Source organism: Muntiacus reevesi, chromosome 3 (assembly GCF_963930625.1).
Source record: "Muntiacus reevesi chromosome 3, mMunRee1.1, whole genome shotgun sequence".
NCBI classification, from domain to species: Eukaryota; Metazoa; Chordata; class Mammalia; order Artiodactyla; family Cervidae; genus Muntiacus; species Muntiacus reevesi.
Window position 1 is genome coordinate 184,223,242 of NC_089251.1, and position 23,817 is coordinate 184,247,058.

General features: G+C 42.3%; 1 protein-coding gene and 1 non-coding gene across 3 annotated transcripts in view; both read left to right on the forward strand.

The window, feature by feature from the left end:
• Positions 1-23,817, forward strand: part of MAP7 (microtubule associated protein 7) — a 170,903-nt gene that overhangs the window by 10,350 nt on the left and 136,736 nt on the right. The window lies entirely within an intron of this gene.
• TRNAG-CCC (transfer RNA glycine (anticodon CCC)) lies at positions 9,366-9,438 on the forward strand. Its single transcript has one exon. It is a non-coding gene; the product is annotated as a tRNA-Gly (tRNA).

Below are 23,817 nucleotides of genomic sequence, written 5' to 3' on the forward strand. Positions count from 1 at the left end.
TTTGTTTTGTTTTTTATGGTATTCAAATGTGTTTTTATTAACATATTATAGTTCTACATGTTCTTAAAGTGTGATTGCTATAGGATTATTGCACTTTACATGAAAGGTGGACTTCCATTCTTTTCAAACCACAAAGATGGACTTGCCAGGTTTGTTATATCCTTAAGAAGTCACAGTCACTTCATTTAATGTTTAGCTCAGCTGGTAAAGAATCCACCTGCAATGCAGCAGATGCCAGTTTGATTCCTGGGTTGGGAAGATCCCCTGGAGAAGGGATAGCCTTACCCACTCCAGTATTCTTGGGGTTCCTTGGTGGCTCAGGTGGTAAAGAATCCACCTGCAATGTGGGAGACCTGGATTCAATCCCTGGGTTGGGAAGATCTCCTAGAGAAGGGAAAAACTGCTCACGCCAGTATTCTGGCCTGGTGAATTCCATGGACTGTATAGTCCATGGGTTGCAAAGGGTCAGACATGACTAAGCGACTTTCACTACGAGGAAAATAGAGGAAGCATATACAGCTTGCCTTCTGCAAACTTCCATAAGAAAGTTTGGGTTTCTTCAAAGTACAGACATGGAAGAGAAAAATCAGTAAGCTGTCTTATTTGTCAGTTTCCTATTGAATTTCATGAGACTTTCTTAAATTGCAGAGGCTCCATTTACAAGGCCAGTTCTGGTTGTGTGATATGCGTATGTGTGTTTGAGAGAGTGAGACATGCACATGTGCAGAGACGTTTTCCCTAAGAGAACACTATCTCCTTCACCTTGTAATTTAGATTTGTATATCTTGAAAATAACTTAGTAAATCTTAAAATGTCACTTCCTCCAAGGGATCCTGGGTTTAGATGCCTTCAGATTGTCTTTTTGTATACAGTAGATGCTGTGGTAATTGAACAAATATGCTTTTTGCCATCTTCTATTAAAATTTGTATCATTCTTCAGAGAAAAAAGTTGTAAATGACATTATTGTATAATTTGCTTAACACTGGAACAAACCCATTAATTTATCTTGCACCAGTGGCTTCCTACCATCTACTATCTCTGTGAAGATGCTCTTGTTGATATATAGCAAGATACATCCACATGCTTTGTCCAGAGACTTTGTGTTAAGTCCCAGGCTGAGAATCAGAAGGTAAAATACAAGTTGAAGAAATAGCTGTACAGTAGAAAGAAAGTATGAAAATAGAGAAAAGAGAGATGGAGCTATTTTTGTTCAGGAGACTTATGAGAGGACAAATGCCATAGTCTTATAATCCAATGAAGCCTCATGGGAAAGAACACTAGTTTGGTGTTTCTAATTGAATTTCTTGGTAGTCCAGCTGTATCCGAAGTAGTCAGCTTTGAGAATGTCATCTTGTTTATTTACATTTGCATGCTACTCTGAGCATGGAGGGGAAAAAAAAAAGTCCCCATCATCCACCAATTTGTACAACACAAGTCTAAACCATACACATGATTAGAACCTCATGTCATTGTGAAGGCGATTAAGGAGTCATTCAAGAAGGTTTTGGAAGAGGAGGAGCATAGAATGTCAGGAGGAAAGAGAAAAGGGCTGTTCTAAATCTGGCTGCTGGTTCAGAAATAGGACTCGGCGCATGGCTCTTGGACACCCGTGAAGTTGAGTTCACACTGCTCTGAAGTGTATGATGACTTTTTTCTGTACAGAGCACGTGGTTTTCTATTACTGAGGTACCTACCTGAAAACACTTCATGGAACAATTTTCAGTATTGCAGTTATTTTGAAAGCAAACAGCTTTGGTTATGTAAACCGCCCTCTTTTGGTTTGTAAACACAAAGCAAGGACAAAGTCTTTTTATACTGAACTGGATGCACCCTGGCTTTGCACTTTAGGGAGACATGGGTGCCTCTTGTTTCAGGGGTTCAGGGTGAGTCTCTTCCTCTGTGCCTATGGAGCCCAGGTAATACTATCTCCAGCAAGAAAAAAATTTGAGAGGGGGAACAGATTTTTATTATGAGGTTGATTCCTTTCTACACTATTGCATGTATCTGGAACAGCCCTTTTTTTTTTTAATACATCCAAAATTTTAGTACCTTTAACAATGGAAGTGTAGCTATTTTGCCTTACGATAAAAAGGCAGAATGATGTGTTGGTGATATTTTAGGAAGTTTGCCAAGTCTCATTTGGCATTGTAATCCTTCCTCAGTAGCCTGTCTGAAGTGTACATGAGTTTTAAAATGAGGGCTTAGAACATGGATGTGTAAGGTAAAAGGTTTTAGAGATGAGGTTTCGGGGTACTTTGAGTGTCCTTAATTCATCCATCCTTCTGAGATGTTATTTATCTCTATATAAGAGCCCCCTGAAATCTTAATAGCCCTAGGTTAGGCAAGACAAAAAGAAACTGTATTTATCAAAAAACAAATTGGATTGCTAGTAATATCTACATTGAAGTACTTCATATCTTTTTTTTTTTTTAAGTGATTATTGATGCACTGGGCTTCTTCCCTGGTGGCTCAGATGGTAAAGAATCCGCCTGCGATACAGGAGACCCGGTTTCTATCCCTGGAGAAGGAAATGGCAACCCTCTCCAGTATTCTTGCTTAGAGAATCCCATGGACAGAGGAATTCTTGGCAGGCTACAGTCCACAAGGTCACAAAGACTTGAACACAACTCAGGGACTAACACACACTTTGATGCATTAGGGACACTTTTTATTTAGCCCTTGCAAATTTTGAAAGCTTCTGGGCTTGCTATTTAACCCAAGTATACTTCTCCCTTACCTGTATAATTTATTTACTTTTAAAGATTTGGACCATTTTTAAAGGCTTTATTGAGTTTATTATAATATTGCTGCCTTTTTTTTTTTTTTTTTTAATGTTTGGGTTTTTTGGCCCTGAGGCATGTGGAATCTTTGCTCCCCGACCAGAGATCGAACCTGTACCCCCTGCATTGGAAGGTGAAGTCTTAACCACTAGATCGCCAGGGAAGTCTGTACCTGTATAATTTAGGTTTAGGCTTCTGGTTGGTTGCACACAGTTATAATGGATGTGCTAATCCTTTTCACTGGGAACCTTCAACTGAATAAAAATGACCAAACCTTAAACTTGCCCACCAGCATTTTATACTTCAGCATTTGTTTGTTACTTCCTTCCACTAGGTTGATTTCAGAACTGTGCCAAAGAATTGTATAATTCGTCTTTGGTCAGAGTTGGCTCTAGTTAACAAATAAATCAATAACTATGCAAAGTTTAGTACCTTAAACCTTTGTGTACACTTTATCTTCTCATGAAAAATGTGTTTTATTTCACTCTCTCTCCTTCCAAATATATCTACATACTGTAGTTTCCTCTAATTTAAACAGTAGGAAGGATTTCTTTAAGTTTCATATCTGTACTTTCTAGACCATTTACTTTTGAGACAACCAGGCTGTTTTGTTCTTATAATGATAAAAAATTTGATGCTTTGAAGCCAACCTGTATTGGATTCTCAGTGAAAAATCATAAGTGAAAATACAGGGAGATTTAATCTGTTCTGTGGTGTCCAGTTTATGAATACTGTTTTCATAGAGCATTGCAATATTGGAAATGATTTGAGTAGATAGTATTCCAGTCTATTCAATGAAGGTTATGATCATTGACAGGTAGTCCTCTGACATGCTTTATTTCAGTGTGGGAATAGGGTCCTCATCTTGGGGTCACTGACGGAGATGGTTAACTTTATGTGTCAACCTGACCAGGCTACAGGGCCCAGTTTGGTCAAACATTGGAGTAGGTGTTGCTGTGAAGGTATTTTGTAAATGTTAATCATATCTGCAGTCAGTTGACTTTAAATATCTCCTCCTTTATCAAGAAACTTACTCTCGATAATCTAGAAGGTCTGATCCTATCATTGAAGGCTATCAGTGAAAACTGAGATTTTCCAGAGAAGGAAGAATTTGCCTCAAGGCTGTAACATACAAGTCATGCTTGAGTTTCAGCCTGTTGGCCTTCCCTACAGTTTTGGACTTGTCAGCCTCCACAGCTGCAGCAGCTATTTTTCCTTAAAATAAATCTCTTTATATATATTTTGGAGAAGGAAATGGCAACACACTCCAGTATTCTTGCTTGGGAAATCCCATGGACAGAAAGAACCTGGTGGGCTACAGTCCATAGGGTCGCAAAGAGTCAGACATGACTGAAGTGACTTAGCATATATATTTTACATGTTATATATTTTTCCAAAGACACGAAACCGAACCCTGACTGATACATCGACCGACAGGAAGAAAACCAAGGGTTTACCCTTGGCAAAACACTTAAATTACTTTTTGAGAGAAAATTTTAATCTTACAGTTAAAAGAGGATATTAAACTTTCCTAAATTGGAAAAAAAAAAACCCAATTGATGTCAGGTTTTGTTTTAGGAGAATTGGGAAGAGCAACAGAAGGTAAGGATTGCGGGGGTGCAGGGGTCAGAGTCTAGGTCAGAGTCAAGCTATATCTTCAGGGAAAACAGTCGGACCGAGAGAAAAAGCCCAAGAGAGGTTCAAATTACCCTCTTCCTTGCTGTCGCTGACTCTACACCTAAACTTCACAGGGCTTCACTCTGTAGGCAGCTATATAGGCAGATATAGTCTAGGTCAGAATGCTAGGTTTCAGAGTCTGAAACGCATTGTTCTTGAGCTGTTGTGTTCTTCACTGACCTAAAGACTTAGGACTGTCTTTCGCCTTAAAATGTCCACAAAGTAATAAACTGAATTGGCTTATATTTGTTGCTTTTTCACTCACAAACCTTTAGGTCTCATCTCGCAAGTCACACAGCCACCGTGAGCCATCCGAAATAAATTGTGTCATGAAAGGAAAACGTGTATGTCTTATTCACCTTTACGCCCCCTTCCCCAGTTTTTCACCCAGTAGCTTTCAGTAAGTTGTGGGTGGGTGGGAGAAGAGGGAGGTCTGCAAGCTGCAGCTGCAGGAATCGTGGCTTGGGCCTCTGCTGTCCGAACACCCACTGAGGGAGGCTTCCGTTGTTTTCATTATTTAGCTTTAGGTCTGAAACCTCTGGGGGGCATCAGCTGAATGAGTAAAGCAATAGGGCTGCAGAGCTGCCTACAGAGTGAAGCCCTGTGAAGTTTAGGTGTGGAGAGTCAGCGACAGCAAGGAAGAGGGTAATTTGAACCTCTCTTGGGCTTTTTCTCTGGGTCCGACTGTTTTCCCTGAAGATATAGCTTGAGTTTCCACTTTCATCAGGTCACGGAATGTCAGGATCAGAAGGGACTCTAGAGTCTGAAACTCAAACCTGTGTACCATGCATGAGCCCAACATATCACCCCGGATCGGTGCTTGTGCGTGACTATCCTCGGTGCTGTTACTTTTGGTAACTTCCAATCACCCAACCTCAGCCTGTGTGCTTAAACTACACTAAAAGTTCGCCTTTAAATCCGTTCTGTTTATTCCTCCAGAGTCCTATTTTCTCCAGAGAAAATGTACTTTTCCCCAAAGATCCTCCTATGTTACAGGCTCGAGTCTTTGTAAGTCTTAACTGCTTTTCTGAATAGGTTCTCATTTGTCATCCCATTTGAACTGTCGAGCTCAGACCGTGGGATCTGAGGGCCAGGAAATGCAGAAGGCTTGCTCCTCTGACCCAGCACGCCGGCTGTGCGCTGCTGTCCCCCGTGAGGATGTCAGGATGGGCCCTGCCTCGTCACGCTGAGATGTGGGAAGCTTCCTGTCCGAGGGCCCTCCTCCCTCGTGTCTGCTGAAGCTGGGGTGGGTCTTCATTTTGTACCTCTGCAGTTGTTCCTTTTTAGTACAAGGAGTGTTCATATGTATCACAACTAAAGCCATCTCTTTAGCTACAGTCCATTGTTTCAAACCGCTGATCATTTTGGTCCTGATTCGAACCATCGCTCAGCTGTGTTTTTCTGCAGATGTAAAACCCTCGTTCTCATCTGCATCTTTCATAAAAACATTACCCTCCTTTTCTTCCCACTGCCTACATCTCAGCTTTTATTTGGACTATTGGTATACCCATGCTCACTCCCCTGCGTAAGTCTTCCACATGCCGGGGGGTGCCTGGATAAAAAAAGTGAATGAGTAGTTCTTGTATTTCTGTCTTCTCCCAGCCACTGCTTGAGATCCCTTTTCTCCACGTGGACACAGTTATTATGTGACAAGGTTTTCTTAAGTCCCACTCCTTGTTCCTTCCTGCCCATCCAACCACAGCTGCCCAGACGGGCCCATCTGGATGACACATTACCGCTCCTCAGTGACGCCCCTGTCCTTGTTTGGGAGAACAATTATGTGGCTTGGCACCTGCCTGCCCTCCGGTGTCATCTGCCAGAGCACCTCATTTTGTGTCTTTGATGTTTTACCAAAACTCCTAAAAATGAGGAACCTGGTTCTTAGTTTTCTTGTCTTTCTAATTGTATGGTTCAAAAATTAAACATGTAACTTGCTCATAGACCAGTGATGGATTGGGTAATTTTTAGAAACACTGCTCTGGGCATCTGTCTCATTCTTCTATTGAATCCAATGATTGATTTCTTTGCCTCATTTTGAATCTCTAAAATTGGTGTCTAAGCTCATAAGGCTGTCCCTATTAAAGGAAAGGACCTTTCATGAGCATTTTAACTTCTGTCAAGGAATTCAGAAGCCCATGTGGTGTATATTAATAAAGTATTACCACTGAGAATAATGAACAGGAAAGCCCAAAGGCTCTCTAGCATATGGTACTGGGTTAAAGTTTAATGTGGCGTTTTATAACATTTGCAACTTAGCTAGTGATACCTAATGTTTAGGAGAGGGTGTTAAAGAAAATTTAATATCTGTAACTTACAATCAGATAAATGATCCCTCCGGGTTTCACATTTATGACAGAGCAGACAAGGGAAAGTGGACTTTGCTAGCACCATGAAGTGTTCATGCAGCAAAGATTAATAGAAATGTTACAAAAGGCATGGCGGGAACCTGGTACTCCTTGGTTGATGGCACCTAACTACTAGGGTACTATTGACTGTTTTTCTTCTAAGTGAAAGTCGCTCAGTCATGTTCCACTCTTTGCAACCCCATGAACTACATAGTCCGTGAAATTCTCTAGGCCGGAATACTGGAGTGAGTAGCCTTTCCCTTCTCCAGGGGATCTTCCCAACCCAGGGATCAAACCCAGGTCTCCCACATTCTTTATCAGCTGAGCCACAAGGGAAACCTAAGAATGCTGGAGGGGGTAGACTATCCCTTCTCCAGGGGATCTTCCCAACCCAGGAATTGAACCGGGGTCTCCTGCATTGCAGGCGGATTCTTTACCGACTGAGCTATCAGGGAAGTTCTTTTTCTAATAAACCTGTTAACAAAAGGTGGTACAGAAGATCAAAGCAAACCTGCTTTATTTTCCTTTCATAGCGTCAGTCTGCCTTTGTGTAGTATTTCTTTGTCCAGCTCTCCCTAATGCTGCAAGATGGCAGAATGTTGTGCCTTTATGGCATAGATGCCATCAGGAAGTAGCATCATTCTAGGAAACTGTAAGGGAGCCATTTAACTTCAAGGAAGGGGATGGCAGAGAACCAGCTGGGACTTTTTGTTCCCTAGGAGTTGTTTTGATTTCACATCCACCTATGCTGGCTTTGTCGTTTTCAAACCAGGTAAGGTGTTTTTTTTTTTTTTTTTTTTAATTACATTAAAATATGGATTTCTAAAGCTCCTGCTTGCAGTAAATTGCTGCTTACTTTGGGGAGATGCATAAAGTATTTAAAAGATTACTGAAATCTAGTAGTTTTGAAGAATTAATAGTCTCCGCAAATATAGAAATGTGGGGAAGCATTTTGGCACTTCTGGGCCCCCCTGGAAAGTAACTTATATGGATATAGAACTGTAATTTACCAGTGACTGGCCATGTGATCCAGCAGTAGTGATTTTTGTTTTCAACTACAGTCCTTGATTAGTGCAAATCAGCCCCTTTACCATTTCTGTAATGTTTTTGTCAAGCTCCCTAGGCTTTCAGAAAGGAAAATCTAAGTATGTTTTCTCACTGATTAAGCAGATTTCTCTTTGCAAGAGGAAATTCTTAGATGCACTCAGGAGCTGCGCTGTCTTCCAGTTTTGTGGTCACAAAAGCTCGGGTAGCATGAATACGAGCAGCAGCCTGAAGGGTATGTGTGGATGCGTGTGCCTACATGTGTTTACTCTCTTATATAACATCACGACGAGGCCCCAGTCATGAGCTGACTCTCCTGCAGATCAGCAGGTTTAACTGTTGCATGCTCACGGTTTGGTGCCAGCCAGGCAGCCAGAGTAGAAAGACAGACATAAATTCATTGTGTACTGTGGGAGTAGGGTGGGAACAGCAGTTGCTCAAGGTCCTATTGGCCTGTTTGGTTCATAGCAATGATGAGTGGTACCATTTCCACCTATGATTTTTCAGTACATTTTGTGATTTTTTTCTGCTAATATTTTTTTCTCTGTACAAAGCCAGGCTAGTTGTAGAATCTACCCTTTTGCACCAGTTAGTCTCATTTGTACGGCGTCTCTGTTACTACATCAGTTACTATTTTAACAGTTTAAACAAAGCATTTGTAAAACCTGATTGATTCTTGGAAGTCTACATGCCTGCATTCCCATGGGAACTGAATGAAGCTCCTGTATCTGTAGGCGAGAGGCAAGGACAGTCGTGACATGTTGAATTGAAAATGCCTATTAGTGCTGAGAACAGTAAAGAAGTTCAGAGTAGTATTCCTTTTAATTCTGGGAATATTAATTTAAGGTCCCACTCTCCCCCTTTTCACATTTGCTTTCATTTTGGGTCAGAGTGTAAAAAGGAAAAGTTTATAGCCTCAGGCTCTGCCCCTTCAGGGATCAAGCCGGGGCAGTCCTGCAATTGCGTAACTTAAACCTCTGTATCTGTAAAAAGCTGGGTTTGAGCACTTAGGAAACTAATCTCAAATGTATCCCTGTGTCTTAAATGGGGTAACAAATGTGTCCTTCATGGGTAGGAAAAAATACTTTATTATAATTATTTGATCTTGAGCTGTTTGCTTTCCTGTGACTGGTCACAGCTGTGACTGTGCCGTCGTGGGTTTTGGAGTCAGGATCCACAGGGCAGCAGGATGAAAGCATCTTGGCTTTAGAGCTGATGGGCCTGAGTTTAATTCTGACTCGGTGATTTAACGAGCTATGTCACTCGAACCTCTCTGAGCCTCCGTCTCCTGATCTGTCAAGTCACAGCTCCTCTCTCTCGGGGCAGCTGTAACTAACCAAGGAAACGTGGGCTTTCTTGGTGGCTCAGATGGTAAAGAATCCACCTGCAGTACAGAGGACCCGGGCTCCATCCCGGGCTCAGGACGATCCTCTGGAGGAGGGAATGACAACCCACTCCAGTATTCTTGCCTGAACAATCCCATCGTCAGAGCAGCCTGGCGACTTTCACTTTGTGGACTTCCTGGTGGTCCAGTGGTTAAGACTCTGCTCTCCCAACGCAGGGAGCCCAGGTTCGATCCCTGGCCAGGGAACTAGAGCCCACATGCTGCAACTAAGACCCAGTGCAACTGAATAAATATCTTGGGGCTTCCCTGGTATCTCAGATAGTGAAGAATCTGCCTGCAATGTGGGAGACCCAAGATCAACCCCTGGGTCAGGAAGATCTCCTGGAGGAGGGAACCCACACCAGTATTCTTGCCTGGAGAATCCCATGGACAGAGGAGCCTGGCAGGCTATAGTCCATGGGGTCCCAAAGAGCAACTAACACTTTGACTTTCAAGATAACATATCTAACGCACCTGGCACAGTGTCGGGCAGGAAGTTGAACATGTTGCCAGCAGATGGGTTCTTATTATAAACCTACACTTGTGACCACACTGCCTTATGAGTTGAGTGACGGTGGCAATCTCTGACCTCCTTCGGTAGGTTCTCATTTCCCCCCGCCCCCCAAAAAATGGTTATAACTTGTATTCTTTTAAAAACTAAAGCAAAACCAAACAGCCATTTTAGTGGTTTTCACATTTTGAGACAAATCGAAATTTTCCAGGAGACCCCTCGGGCTAGAGCAGGAACAATTCCATCTCCCTCCCTGAGGGGTATTGCAGTGAAGTTCACGGAAGAGGGAGACTCTTGATTGCCTGGGTTGAGTGTTGGAGCTGGGCTGTCCTGTGAGCTCTCTTCCCCAGGGCCTTCATTCTGCTGGGAACCTTGAGTGCAGCCACAGACTTCAAGGAGGACTCCTTCCTGAAATTTGTAATCTTGTCTGGACAACTTAAATGCTAGATAGTATTTGCTTTGCTGTTGCATTTCTCCCATAAAGTGATTGAGATCATCATCGAAAGTAATGAATGGATACCTGCAGAGGTCAAAAGCCACTCTTAGAAAAATTTTTTGTTCTTCTAGGACAACGAATAAATATTGTCATTTCAGTTTTTTATTTAGAAGGTGGAGAAGAAGATCCCTATTTCTTCTTTCAGTAGTAGTTTTATTAAACTCAGTGGTGATGATCAGAAGCTGTTAGCTATATTTGATATGACGAATATTTTCTGAATGAAATCTGTCATTTGCCCAAGACGTTGATTTTCATTTTCTCTTTCAAAAGGTAGTTTCAACTATACATTGTGTGGATGTTGCTTTTGTAAGTACCAGTCTGATTCTCAAGAAGGAACGAAAATAGATTTGAAAATATTTCAGATATGTTTCTGTATGATAATTGACCTGTGTTTATTAATCATCTGATTAAAGAAAAATAATTAGGAAATAAAAAATTCTTTAATCCAGAAAAAAGCTTACCAATTATAGAAGGTTATGGAAATACATTAACCAGTTTGTATCCACTGTTTATTTCAAGGCATTTTCTTTCCTGTCCACATCTTGCCCTCTCTGTAGAAGTTGGAGTAGAGGGATCTGGGATTTTAAACCTTGTGGGTCAAGAATTTTTTATAAGAAGGAAGATTGAAGTAGGAAGAAGGGAATCTAACTTTTCATCATAGACTTGCTGCCAACTAACATTTGACTTGGGCAAGGAACTTCATTCTTGGGTCTGGGCTTCCTTGAATGTAAAATGATGCTGATTGAGATGCTTTCTGAGACCCATTCAGCTCATTTTCGTCTTTTATTCCAAATTCCTATGTCATAGGTTAACATGATTTTAAATAAACCGCATATCTGAAACTTCCTACATTTCTCTAAGCCACAAATCAAAATGCATTAATTAAATCTCCCAGCCTTTGGAGGGAAAGATTTCTGAAGATTTTTCTGTTGTTGTTTTTTTTCCAGCAGGCATTTGCTAACCATTTAGTACATTTCCACCCCTAGACTGGGCAGTATAAGTAAATAAAAAGCAGAAGGATTCCTAGATGCAGTTGACAGTTGAACTGAAAACACCTTAAATAATTATGATGCAAAAGCGAACTAGTTATAAAAATGTATTATAAAATATAATTAAAGCAGCTGATATTTATTAAGCACTTTTTTTCTGCTGGCACCAGCATCACTTAAACCTTGCCCCTAATCCTGTGAGACAAATGATGTCATCAACCCAGTTTTATAGAGAAAACTGAGGTACCAGGAGGGTAGTGAATTGTCTGAAGTTACTCTGCCATGCCAAGGATTTAGATAGGATGTCTTCCTTGCCTTAACACCCCTGGGTCCCCTCTTAGATAAGTAAGTTTGTTGTTTAGTTGTGAGTCTGTGGACTGTAGCCTATCAAACTCCGTCCATGGGTTTTCCCAGGAAAGAATACTGGAGTGGGTTGCCATTTCCTTCTCCAGGGGATCTTCTTGACCCACGGATCAAACCTGTATATCTTGAGTCTCCTGCATTGATAGGCGAGTGGAAGTCCATAGTAAGTTTAGGGATTGAGAAAAAGTGAGAGAGTAGGCTGGGGGCGGGAGGATGGCTACAGACTTTCTAAGCCAACTTTCATTAAAAGGCAGAAAAAAATAGAACAAAGATTATTTTCTTAGTTTGGAGTTTGACATTTTAATGTCATTTATTATATATTTAGGTTTTTTTGCACACAGCATGAATTTTAAGCAGCCTAGAAATGGAGAGTCTCATAAAATGAGAGAGATGATTTCAGGAGAAAACAATAATCACATGATTGTGTGCTTTGGAGAAATCAGTCCAAAAAAGAGCTAGAATTGGGTCAAGTGTTGGGAATTGCTCAGCCCTGCCAGTAAGGAGTTGCCCAAAGCGGTAGGATTTGGGGGGAGTTTGCTGGATATAATCAAGGCAGCTTGTTGCCCATTGGAGGATCGTAGTGTCTCATTTGTGTCCCTTCAGCATGACTGCAGAAGTGATATTTCAGATTGTGGTCTCTGTGAGAACAGGCAGGGTTCTCCCCTGCCTGTCTTCAGTGGAGAGTCTCGGGGACATGGCCAGGCTAGTCCTCGTGACAGTTAGCTCCAAACCTGCACTTATACAGACTCTGGGGTCTTAAGAGTGTCAGGGAAACTGGGATGTGTTACCGAGTGTGAAGTGAGCTGGAGGGTACCAGCCAAGCCTTCATTCATCCAGGGGCTCACAAACATCGTTACGATGGAAAATCTGGTCCCCCAAAGAAGCAAAAGCAGTCTCACCTGGAGCCCCTTTCCCCAACTAGGGAGTCCACCGCTGCCTGTACAAGCAGAACGACATTTCTCCTCCCCTCCTGCTGCTCCTGCCGCTGCGAGGGAGAGGGAGCTGCCCGCGGCCTCCTCGCGCTGTAACCCTCTGCTGGCGAGCTCCCAGGACCAGCATCCCAGCCGGCTGGCTGCCGCCGCTCCACCAGGAAGATGGAGCCGCTCCCAGCCCTCCTCGATTAGGATATGTCAGGGTTGTCAGGGCAACTGTTCACGGCAGCATCTCCTGCTTCCCCTTCTCTGCTGCGTGCTGAGTATTTTCTGTGTGGAAGCAGGCGGAAGGCTGGGAAAAGGTGCCGAGCAGGAAGGAGAAGCTGGGATCTGACTGAGCAGGTTAGGCAGTGGAGAGAAGCGTTGGCCCCTGCGTGCCTTTCGCAGGGCTTTTCTGCAAGGAGAGAGTGGGGGGGTGTGGGTGTGGGTGTGTGAGCGAGCGAGCTTGAGCCAGCACACGTTCCTGTGAGGAGTAAGTGGGAGGGGGCTGGGAGGGGAGGGGGCGCTGCTAGGTGAGGGGGATCTGCAGGGCCTCAGTTGCCAGGAGGCTGGTAGTATCTGTCAGCTGTTTGCACACTGTTTCCCCATAGGGGATCTATTACAAGTGCTCAAATGAACCGGCAGCTTAGGAACTAGCGGCTTCCTGGAGCTGCAATTATATAAGCATACACTTTGGGTATACTAGTAATTAAAAAGCAAGTCGCAGCGGTATGCCTGGATCAGCTACAGCTCTCCGACAAGAGAGACTGAAGAAGACCCATGCAAGGCCAGTCCCCCTTGGCCTGTTCACCATTAACGAGGAAGATGAGCAGCAGAAGAATGGACATTCCAGAAGACCAAAAGGTATGCCTCAGCCCTACCCTGTGGTCAGAGCCAGACCAGCCCCCCGTTTCCCACACTCCCTACAGACTCCTATCAACTAGACTCTGGTGCACGCTGTGTGAAGTGATGGTGACCTGCTGGCACAATTCACGGGTTATATTTACACACTCCGTAGGGCTGTGTGTGTCTGAAAGGGAGAACAGATTTTTGCAGATTGGGTAGGTTTCAGATCAGCTGCCTACTTGACTCAGGATGCTTTCTGGGCCTAGAGAGCTTTACTCTTCACCTGCTCGCTTAAACAGTCACCAGTGACTGTCCTCATCAAGAGGAGGGAATGTGAGTTCTCAAGGTTAAAACAAATAGCTCCCCGCCTTCCGTAGGTGCATCGGGCGATTTTCTCCTTGAGAGAGATGAGTTGGATTGAGTGACCCAAAAGTGCAGCCTTTCCATGGGCAGAGGGTCAAGCTGTTACTTGCTTTTCTATTTTGGAGTGCTGAGAGAGGAGGAAATCAAACACCAAGCATGACTGTGGGAGGCAAGGCTGGGGAGCAGGGAGGAGACCCTGAGGTTTTATAACTCCTGATGGCAACTCTGCTGCATCTGAGTAGAGGTTGAAATGTCCCAGGTATGGAAAGGAGAGGACCAGTTCTTGTGCTGTCCCTTCATCAGGATGAAATGGGGCCGCAGCTCGCCGGCTTCTTCCATCCCAAGTACTGCATCATCTTTAGCGCTGTCTCACGGCCACCCTCCTGGGCCTGCAGTCACCATTCAGACAGCAACATCATGCATTTTTGAAGCAGGACTTTAAGGCTTACATTTTCCAGTATCATTCTTGCAGCGCCCCCTTCCCACACATAGATGAGCTATTAAGCTGATCGGTGATCAGTTTTGTTGTTTCCTATGTTCTGATTACGTTTTAGCTCGTGTTCAAATTGTTCTGTCACCAAGAGATCACATTTCGGTCAGTGTATCTCAGAGCTGTAGCATAGCAAAGGAGCAAGGAAATGTTTGAGCCGTGATGGAATGAGCATTTACATAGACGCCACTGTCTGAAGACAACTGGCTCTTTCTCTCCTAGTTCTGGGTTCAATCTCTTTGCTTTTAGGAAATATAATGTAAACTCTCTAAACCAAAAAGTGTATTTTAATCTCATCTTTAAAAGGCTATACAGAGAAGTCCTAATAAGTAGAGTCTTATTACTGTCGTTGATCTCGTTTCGCTTTTTCTGTCTGAGGACCAGCCGTCTTCAGGTATCTGATGCTGTATGACCAGAAGGTGACTCAGGTGATTCTTTTATTTGCCCATGAACTAGATCCTGGTGAAAACTCAATGCTTTAAATTGTTGGTAGCAAAAAAAATAAAAATTGTTGGTAGCAGATCATTTGGCTTCTGGCATTTGGTAGCTTTGAAAAATTAATGTGGATTTGTTGAATCGTGGCCACTGTGTGTTTTGGGGAAGTTGTTGATTTGTGGCTCTTTCCCCCCTGTGTGTCCTGGAACGGTAATTCAGGATCATCATCCGTTTTGTCCTTAGTCATTTTCTTGAATTTCCACTCTGTCTCCTGTTCTTTTCAGTTGCCTCTAGGATTTTATTTAAAAGGAAAGAGGGCTGGGGGACGGAGGTGCTTCTTAAAATCTATTTGTTTTTGGCAATTTATGCAACTTCGTGGGTAAGAGACTTAAATTGAGGAGTTTCTGATCCCCTACTATTTTGTTTTCTCTCTTTCCCCACACCAAGGGCAGAGGGGAGGGGGAACGAGTAGGGGGAAAAAGCCTATGCTGGTAAGGATGTCCAGACTTTGTGTATATCCCAGAATGTCTCTAATTTAGGACACATTCAGTAAAATAAGCAGATCAGTCATCTTGGGTGTCTCTTCATGGGTAAGACTATTAACTTCGATTCTGAATTTGTCATCAGGTCTATAGGAGCAATAGGAATGTTCACTTTAAGTCTAGCTTTGTCCATCAGAAGGACAGTGATGGAAATACTGTCTGCACTGTCCAGTATGATAAACCACTAGCCACATGTGGCTAAGAGCACTTACAATATGACTGTTAGAGCTGGCAAATGATGTTTTAAATTTTATTAATTCTTAAAGATTTTATTAAAAATGTTTTCAAAATTTTATTAAATTTAAAGATGGCCGCATGTGGCTAGTGGCTACTTTACTAGATAACACAGTTCTAGTCCGTAGAGCTATGACTTTCTGAATTTGTCCTCTTTGTCCATGCTTGATTGCTTCCTGGTGCTAGATACAGTCTGTTCTGAAATGAATGTGTTATTAGGAAGGGCAGCAGGGAGCAGACAGTCTGCTCTCTGCAGAGTAGCACATTAACCTGGATTTATAGATAACCTCATTTTTCCTTTTGCACTTAAATGTTATTGCCTGCTCTATATATTATCCTTACCAGTTGCTCATTTCCTATGCCATTTTAATGAACTCCTATTTTCTGTATTATCCCCAAAGCATCACAGCAGGATAACATATAGTTTATCTTTTAGTCTAACCTTTTAAGATAAGCAATCAAAAACTTTGGGGTTTTTTTTTTGCTGCTTACTACATGATCTAATCAGCCAACCATGTTCCAACCTGGTTTTCAGTGTTTAGTATCTTTCTTGTATCATTACCAGGAATAGAGAAGCTTGCTATCTAAACTGAATAAGCTGAATGTTTCTGTCTGGGATTGCCCTGGGTTAATGACAGTAGCACCTTTCCGGGTGCTCTGTTGCTGGGTTCATCAGTGTGGATGAACACGTCGATTACCATCTGGACTCCCAATGGTAGCTTCAGAATTACCTGATAGGGTCATACTGTAGTTTGGTTAGCTGGTAGGCTAGATCGAGAGATTAAAGGAGAGATTTCTCTCCTGTTTAATCAATAGCAATGAATGTTTATGAATGTTTTACATGCCTGCTTATTACTGATATATAGCACTTAGTAATTGGGAATGAGCTGGGCTTATGCTGTTCTTACACCCCAGAACCCAAGCCTCCATGTAATGCTGCCTGTATAACTTGTTTAGGAGAGATTGTTTAGGTATTTCGGTGACTGAACAGGTTTCAAGGCCAAATTGCCTTATAAGTTTTGCTGAGTTCAGTGTGATAATTTAGTAATATGACATTTCTCCCTAAACCAGCATTTGTTAATTGCTCACTATACGCAGATTACTCTGCCAGCCATTGGAAGGGCTACAAAGATAACTGACATGGTTTCTGCTCCCAGAAGTGTTTAACTGTCTAATAGAAGAAGACAAGTATGTACAAATAATGCAAGGATATTAACTGAAATTAATTAAGGGCTGGTAATGTAATGATGTTACCTCTGCATTCATCCATACCTTTCTCTAGACTGTAAGCTGCTTAAGGGCCAAGTCTACTCCATGTCATAAGTACTTTGCAGATGCAGGGAAAACTATTGAATGGAGATAGATTTAACGTTCAGAAATAATTTTCACTGGTTCTTAAAGGTCTTACTAATGCAGGGATTCTGAGAGATGTGGATGGTATTAGAATCATCCTTCCAAGGTAACTACTTTGAAGGAGTGTAGCATTTGGATGTATCTGATGTGTTCATTGTATTATTCTCTGCGGCACTGCATTTATCTAACAGTATATTGAGGATTCTGCTGTTTGTTGCTTTCCATCATGGTATGCATCGTTCTTTTTGAAAAAATACAGGTATATGTTCACAAGGTAGAATCAGTTGACTACTTGTTGGTATCTCAGTTAACCCCTTCTGCCCCTTTTGTTAGCTAATCGCAGGTTAGAGTGTAAAGAAATAAAAATTTCTCCTTCAAATCAGGACACAGTAGTTGTGAGGAGCTGAGCTCCTCTTCTCCCCTTCCCCCTGTTTTGTTAAAAATGTGTATTGATGGAGCCTCCAAGTGACTCTTCTTTCAGCTTGTCCCTCATAAAGGTAGAATTTCTGCCAGTTACGGTTTCCAAATGAAATACAATCTACCATTTACTGTCTATATTCCTATTGGATAGGTGGTGATCTCACAACTGTAATGTCCTCTCTGAAAGTCATGGGTCTTTTTCTTTTCAAGGCAAGTGACGTGTTAAGACATGTGAATGCCATTCTAGAATCATTCTCACACATTTCCTCATTTCTTTTCCTCTTTTGTAAGACTTGGACCGTTGTCTGTTCCCAGTGTTCTTATTTGTGCCATTTGAAGACTAGGCAAAAGGCTTTAGCCATAGAATTTTACAGCTAGTGAGGCAAAAGTATAGTTTAGAAAAACAGTGATAACCAAAGATCTCTATTATGAGGAGAAACATCTTAGACAAATTGATTGGCATATCTTTTATTTGTTACAGAAACCCTAAATATATTTATTCAAAACATTTATATTTTTTAAAAAAAGAACAGAGGATACCAGGAACAAGGACCACAACATCCAATGTATGGCTTGCACTCATTGGATTCTCCATAAATATCTGTACGTAGCTGTCTTTCAGGCATCTCTTTGTTCTAGAAGTAGAAATTAGCATAGATGGATCACTGTGTACTGGGGAAACATGATTTAACTGGTACATAACCACGTTTTTTTGAACAGTGAGCTACTGTATGTAATGGAATTTGTTTCCTATCTAAAACTCTAATAGGTTTAAAACTTGTGTCCCTGTTTCAAGAGCTGTAATTGATCGAGCTAAAATTTAGCTGACTGCTCCAACCATAAGAAGTCAAAACACATATCTGATGAGGCTGTCCCAACTGATAAATCTTAGGCCTTATTTATTGGAAGATTGATGTGAGTATTCATTTCCACTAACATCAGCATGTCTCAGGGAGCATTTAATTTGTTGCTGCCAAAAATGTTCCAGGTGACTTGCAGGCACCTTGACCATATTTTTAGCAGAAACGAATATCTTCACAGCAACAAAAGTAATTTTGAGAGAGTCTGTCTTAATGCTCAGATTTTTGTAGGCATTTAGAAAAAGCCTCGTTTATATTGGACCCTCTGTGGGGTGTTAGGTTTAGGTTGCAGATTTGCTAGCTTCCAAAGGCAAGTCATACCACATTATACCTCAGATGCAAAGGCCCAGAGTGTATCACAGATGGACATAGACCTCGTATTTGAGATAGTTGTCAGAGCACCATGGAAATCATTTTGCTGACTATAAAATGCAAGTCCTTTTTTTAAGGCTATGTGCCCAGCAATGGTTTGTTAGTGAGAGAATTCTAACAGATACTGTCCAGATTCTAAAGAACTTACCATCCTTGGTCCAATGTGGGATATGAAATGAGAATAGAGCTTAGGAGTATAAACTAGGGAAAATTATTTTCACAGTTTTTATTGAGTGGGAAAATTATTTTCACAGTTTTTATTGAGTGTGAAAATAGGCAAGTTAGGTTTATTTAACCTCATTATTTCCAAGCCTAAGGTTCTCAGCTGTAAAGAGAAATTAATAAAATGATACTCACAGGTGGTGGTGAAAATTAGCAATAACGTAAGTACTTAGCACCCTCTCTGGGAAATAATTGGGGTTCATTAAATGAGAGTTACAGAAATGATCATTTGTAGTCCTATGCTCCACATCTTCTGTTAATTTCTACCAGCGTGTTCTCTTGGGGGTATGGGTTATGGGCTCACAGAAAGACCACTATGCTTATCCCTTCTGGCTCCTCATCAGGGAAAGATTTTTCTCTAGTCTGATCTCCTACCTTTTTACTTGCTTGTAAAAAGTTTCCAGGAGGGCTGCCTCTTCTCCGAAGCCTTTTTAGTTCCTTCGCCAACACAGGCATATGTGATCGGATCATTGTCCCGTGCTTATTCACATGGATCAGATGTACCACGTCTGATCAGGTAGGTTACTCATCAGGTAGATTACTCATTGCGAAACCCTGTAATTTCGTCATGTTAAGTAAGGGGAGTAAATTGCCATTATGTCAGATCACTTACTATTTCAAATACAGCTCAGGGAGTGGGCCTTTTCTTCCTCGGGATGGATGGGAAGCACCTGGTCTTTAAGGGAACAACAGCCCCGATCCTCTGCCCTCTTTGTTGTTGCCGATTAGTCACTCAGTCGTGTCAACTCTTTTGTGACCGCATGCACTGTAGCCCTCCAGGTTCCTCTGTCCATGGAATTTTCCAGGCAAGAATACTGGAGTGGGTTGCCATTTCCTCCTCCTGGGGGTCTTCCTGACGCAGGGATCAAATCCACATCTCCTGCATTGGCAGACGTGTTCTTTACCACTGAGCCACCAGAGAAGCACTCTGCCCTCTTGGAAACCAATCAAAAGAAAATTTTTTTCCTTAAAATTTGTTTATTTTTCCTTCTGATATGGTGTGTGTGTGTGTGAATTGCTTGATGGAGGTGTCCTAGATTTGTGGGCAGGTTTCTCCAATGACTTAGGTTATAGGCGCTCACATGTGTGGCTGCCAACTATGCAGGCCATTTTTCTTTTCCTATGTATGTATTTGCAGCACCAAGATTTGTTCTAGGTTGCTTTAATACTTCTCCGTGGTAGTCTCGTTGCATTCACTAGGCAGGCAGCTGTAAGTGTGACGAGCATGAGTTGGATGTTTCAGCTGCTGTTACTAAAAACCACAGGCTGGTGGGTCTTTGTACCCTTCCTCCTACGGGTGTCTCTTGGGTTTCTCCTCCCCTCTCCACTTCGCGATATCTGGTTGACTCCTGCTTGTCCTTCAGTTTTAATATCATTTCCTCAAGAGACCAGGCAGGGTCCCATGTTCTAGGCTCTCGCAGGATCTGCTACTTGTCTCTTCTCCTCAAATTGTAGATCATTTGTCAAATAGCTATTTAACATCTGCCTCCCCAACCAGACTAAATGCTGAGCAGGCAGCGACTGTAACTGTCTTGTTTACCCTGCATCCCCGCACCTACAAGGCCTGGTACATAATTGAGGGTCCCTAAATACTTGCCACATGCCTGATTAGAGACTGGTACCCTTGCAGCACCAGCCAGAGCAAATGAGGGAGCACAGCTGGGAGAGACTGTCCAGGCCTCGGAACATTCCAGGGACCAGGACTTGGCTTTGAATCTGGCAAAGGGCTAGAGATACCAGATCAAGAATCACCCTGCCTAGTGATGGGACAGTGTTAAAGACATTGTTCCACTAGCCTTCATGCGGAGATGATCTGTTGTTGGTTTTCTTCTTCCAGCAGCTAAGAGTTGTGACAGAGAGCCTGCAGATACTGCAGTGACTGACTTAGAGCAAATTCCAGTGCTAGACCATTCCAGAGGCACCTTCTACCGTCATCTTTGCATGACCTGCTGAAAGCTCATTATAAAATGATTCATTTTAATTTGTGGTGGTTGCTGTTCAGTCACTAAGTCGTGTCCGATTCTCTGTGATCCTATGGACTGCAGCGTACCAGGCTTCCCTGTCCTTCACTATTAGTTTGTGGTGTATACTCATTGTCACCACGTTTGACGTGTTAGAAGATTTACCTTACTTTGGCACTGTTCAAGTTGACTATCATAACTGAAAGCGTAAGTTGCAGTCTGAAGGAGTTGTGGCAGGGGAGAGAATGACATAAGAAACAAACCCTCATTCGCTTAAACCCTTCCTGAGTACTTCGACAGATAGGGTCTGCCATTCTTCCCTGCTGCTTTTGTGGATCAAGAAGCGGCTCTGAAACCAGAGCTGTTATCTTAGTGCTCCTGTGTTCCTAGTCACGTGCCTGCTGGCCTCCCACCCATTTTGGTGCATCTCATTAAGCCACCTCTGAAGTGGCCTTTTATGTCTTTCTCTTTCCTGTCTCTACGTCAGCCTTTTTTTCTTTTTCTCTCAACTCCCAGAAAAACAGGTTCTTTGTCAGTAGACAGGTCCTGGTGCAGACCTTTGTGTCAGCAACTTGTATAGATGCAAAGTAACACCTGAGACTTTTGGATTCAGAACTTCAGCACTCTGGGTTTTTACCCTGGACTTGCTTCAGGATCACTTTTTTTTTTTTTTTTTAAACGAGTTGGTTACTTGTTACTGCTGATTCTTCTGTGATACTCCAGTGAAGCCTTCTAATTTTCGCTTGTTAGTTCCTCAGTCATCTCCTACTCTTTGCAACCCCATGGATTGTAGCCCGCCAGGCCCCTCTGTCCACGGAATTCTCCAGGCAAGGATACTGGAGTAGGTTGCCATTCTCTTCTCCAGGGGATCTTGCTGACTTAGGGATTGAATCTGGCATTGCTGGCAGGTTCTTTATTATGAGCCACCAAGGTGGTATACCTTATCCTACAGCTCTGAATACCACTGAGCTGAATACTGTCATCCTTACCCATCTGAATACTGTCACAGTAACCTGGGCATGAATTATGAATAGAACTCCGTACTGGCCCCTGTCAACACTTCCAATCACCAGACAACTTTACAGCATTATCTCACAAACCCAGTGACTTCAAAACCATCTTCACTCGACTGCTGCAAGTTGCAGTGGCCTGGACATCTGCTTTGCTCCGTGGCCTCCGCGTCACCTTCATTTAGGCAGCCGGGCAGCAGTGCAAGTTGGTACTGGGACTTGTTAGCGCTGCACCTGCAGGATCATGAACTCAGGTTCCCCCAGGCAGCCACAGATCTCAGATTTAGCAAACACTGACTGTGTGCTGACCCCATGCCAGACAATGTGCTCGGTTTTCCCAGATCTGTGAACTCATCCTCCTATTAGACACACAGCCTCACACCTTCCAAACCCATCATCTTCTGCAGAACCTCTGGGTTCCTGAACTCTCTGTATTCTTATAGTTGTTAGTACCCTTCCAGCTCACCTGGCTTACCCTTGCCTCTTTTCAAGCCTGGAACTCATGAGTAGACATTTTAGCAATGCACTCGCTATGATGTTGAGGCCACCTTTGCAGGCTCTGAGTTTGCCCACCTGGCCTCTTATTTAGGCCTATTGACTGCTATGTGAAAGCACTCAGGTCTGTTCCGTTCCTGTTCTCTCACCATCAGATGAGCCCTGATTGCTGCTGGACAGTCATTTTAGTCAAAGCGCATGATGGCTGGTGTTCATCCTGTGTCTCATCCACTCTGCCTCTCTCAACATCTAACATTTTCTGCCACTTTGCTATAAATACTGAGGATGTATTGTATTAGCTTTTAGATCATAATCTACTCTCTTGAAAAGAGGGAGAAAGTAAATGAAAAGGCATATAGCCTGTATTATTCTAATTAAAACTCAACAATGGAAAAGAGAAGAGGCACTTTGAACAAGTTTTGAAGAAGGAAGAAGGTAAGATTTAGGAGGACTTTTGGTCACTAACATTGGATTTAAATAAAACCTGTCAGAGGATGACTGTAACTTCATGATCAGCAGACAGTTTATTGAGGCATTATACATAAGAGAAAAGCAAACTGAATGTTCCAGGTACCATCTGAGAATTTCTTGATCATATCTTATTGATCGTTGCAACTATAGATGCCACATGACCAAGTTAATGCAATCATTAATCTGTGCCTTATTACTTGGAAAGAACAAGGTTAAAGAATGAAGACATACAGTTGCAAGTCATGTGTTCAAAAGCAAAGCTTTATATCCAGTGATGAGCCATAATGAAAAAAAATATGAAAAGTTATGTATATATGTGTATAACTGAATCACTTTGCTGTGTAGCAGAAATTAACACAACATTGTAAATAAACTATACTTCAATAAAATACTTAAAAAAAGCAAAGCCTTTAACTCGGGGCTTTTAGCAGTTTTTAGTTCCTTTCTTCTGACATTACTGTTGTAACCATTGCAGTGGAGGTCTACCTAGTCATTTCCAGTGTCCTAGGTTTGATTTTTTTTTTCCCCCCCAAGATTATTGACTCTAGGTAATAGGAAATTTCTTGGCTGAATATGTGGCTATTTCAGTCTTCCTCTAACATATTTTATCTTAAAACTTTACTGTGATGATTTAGTGTGAAATTTAAAATAGAAAAAATAGCTAAACTGTCTTGGACTGTGATGGATAGTTCACCCTGGATAAATCTGCAGCATTTAGCATTCTCTCTTTTCACAGGTGTGGCCCTAAGGCTTAGTTAGTGTTCATTCTTCTAGAATGGTGACCAGGGGAAGGAAGGGAAAAGCAGGCATCCATGTATGAGACTGTATGAAGGATACTGGGTCAATACGTAGCTTAGGATGGTTAGGGGGGTAGAATGTGCTGGTGCCATAATTCAGAATGCTTGATCTGTAATTAGTTGAAAGATTGACAAAAACTAATTTCCTTTTCCTGATGCTGATTTCCTTCTTAGAACTACAGGGTTCTTCTAAGTGGTTCAGATTTCCAGTGGTGTGACAGGACTTTGATAGAGTAGTCCCTGGTGAAAACCAAATGTTCTGCCTGGTAAAATGAGCAAGTCATGTGTTAATGTCCTAGAAGCAGCTCTGAAATGTTAAATTGGGGATTGTAGGTCAAAGCATCTGTTGAATTGAGCAGTTTCATGCTGCTTAAATTTCAGATGCTCACATCTGTGGTATGTCATTATGATCTCTTGGAGGTAATGTGGATTCGGAGCCAGTTTT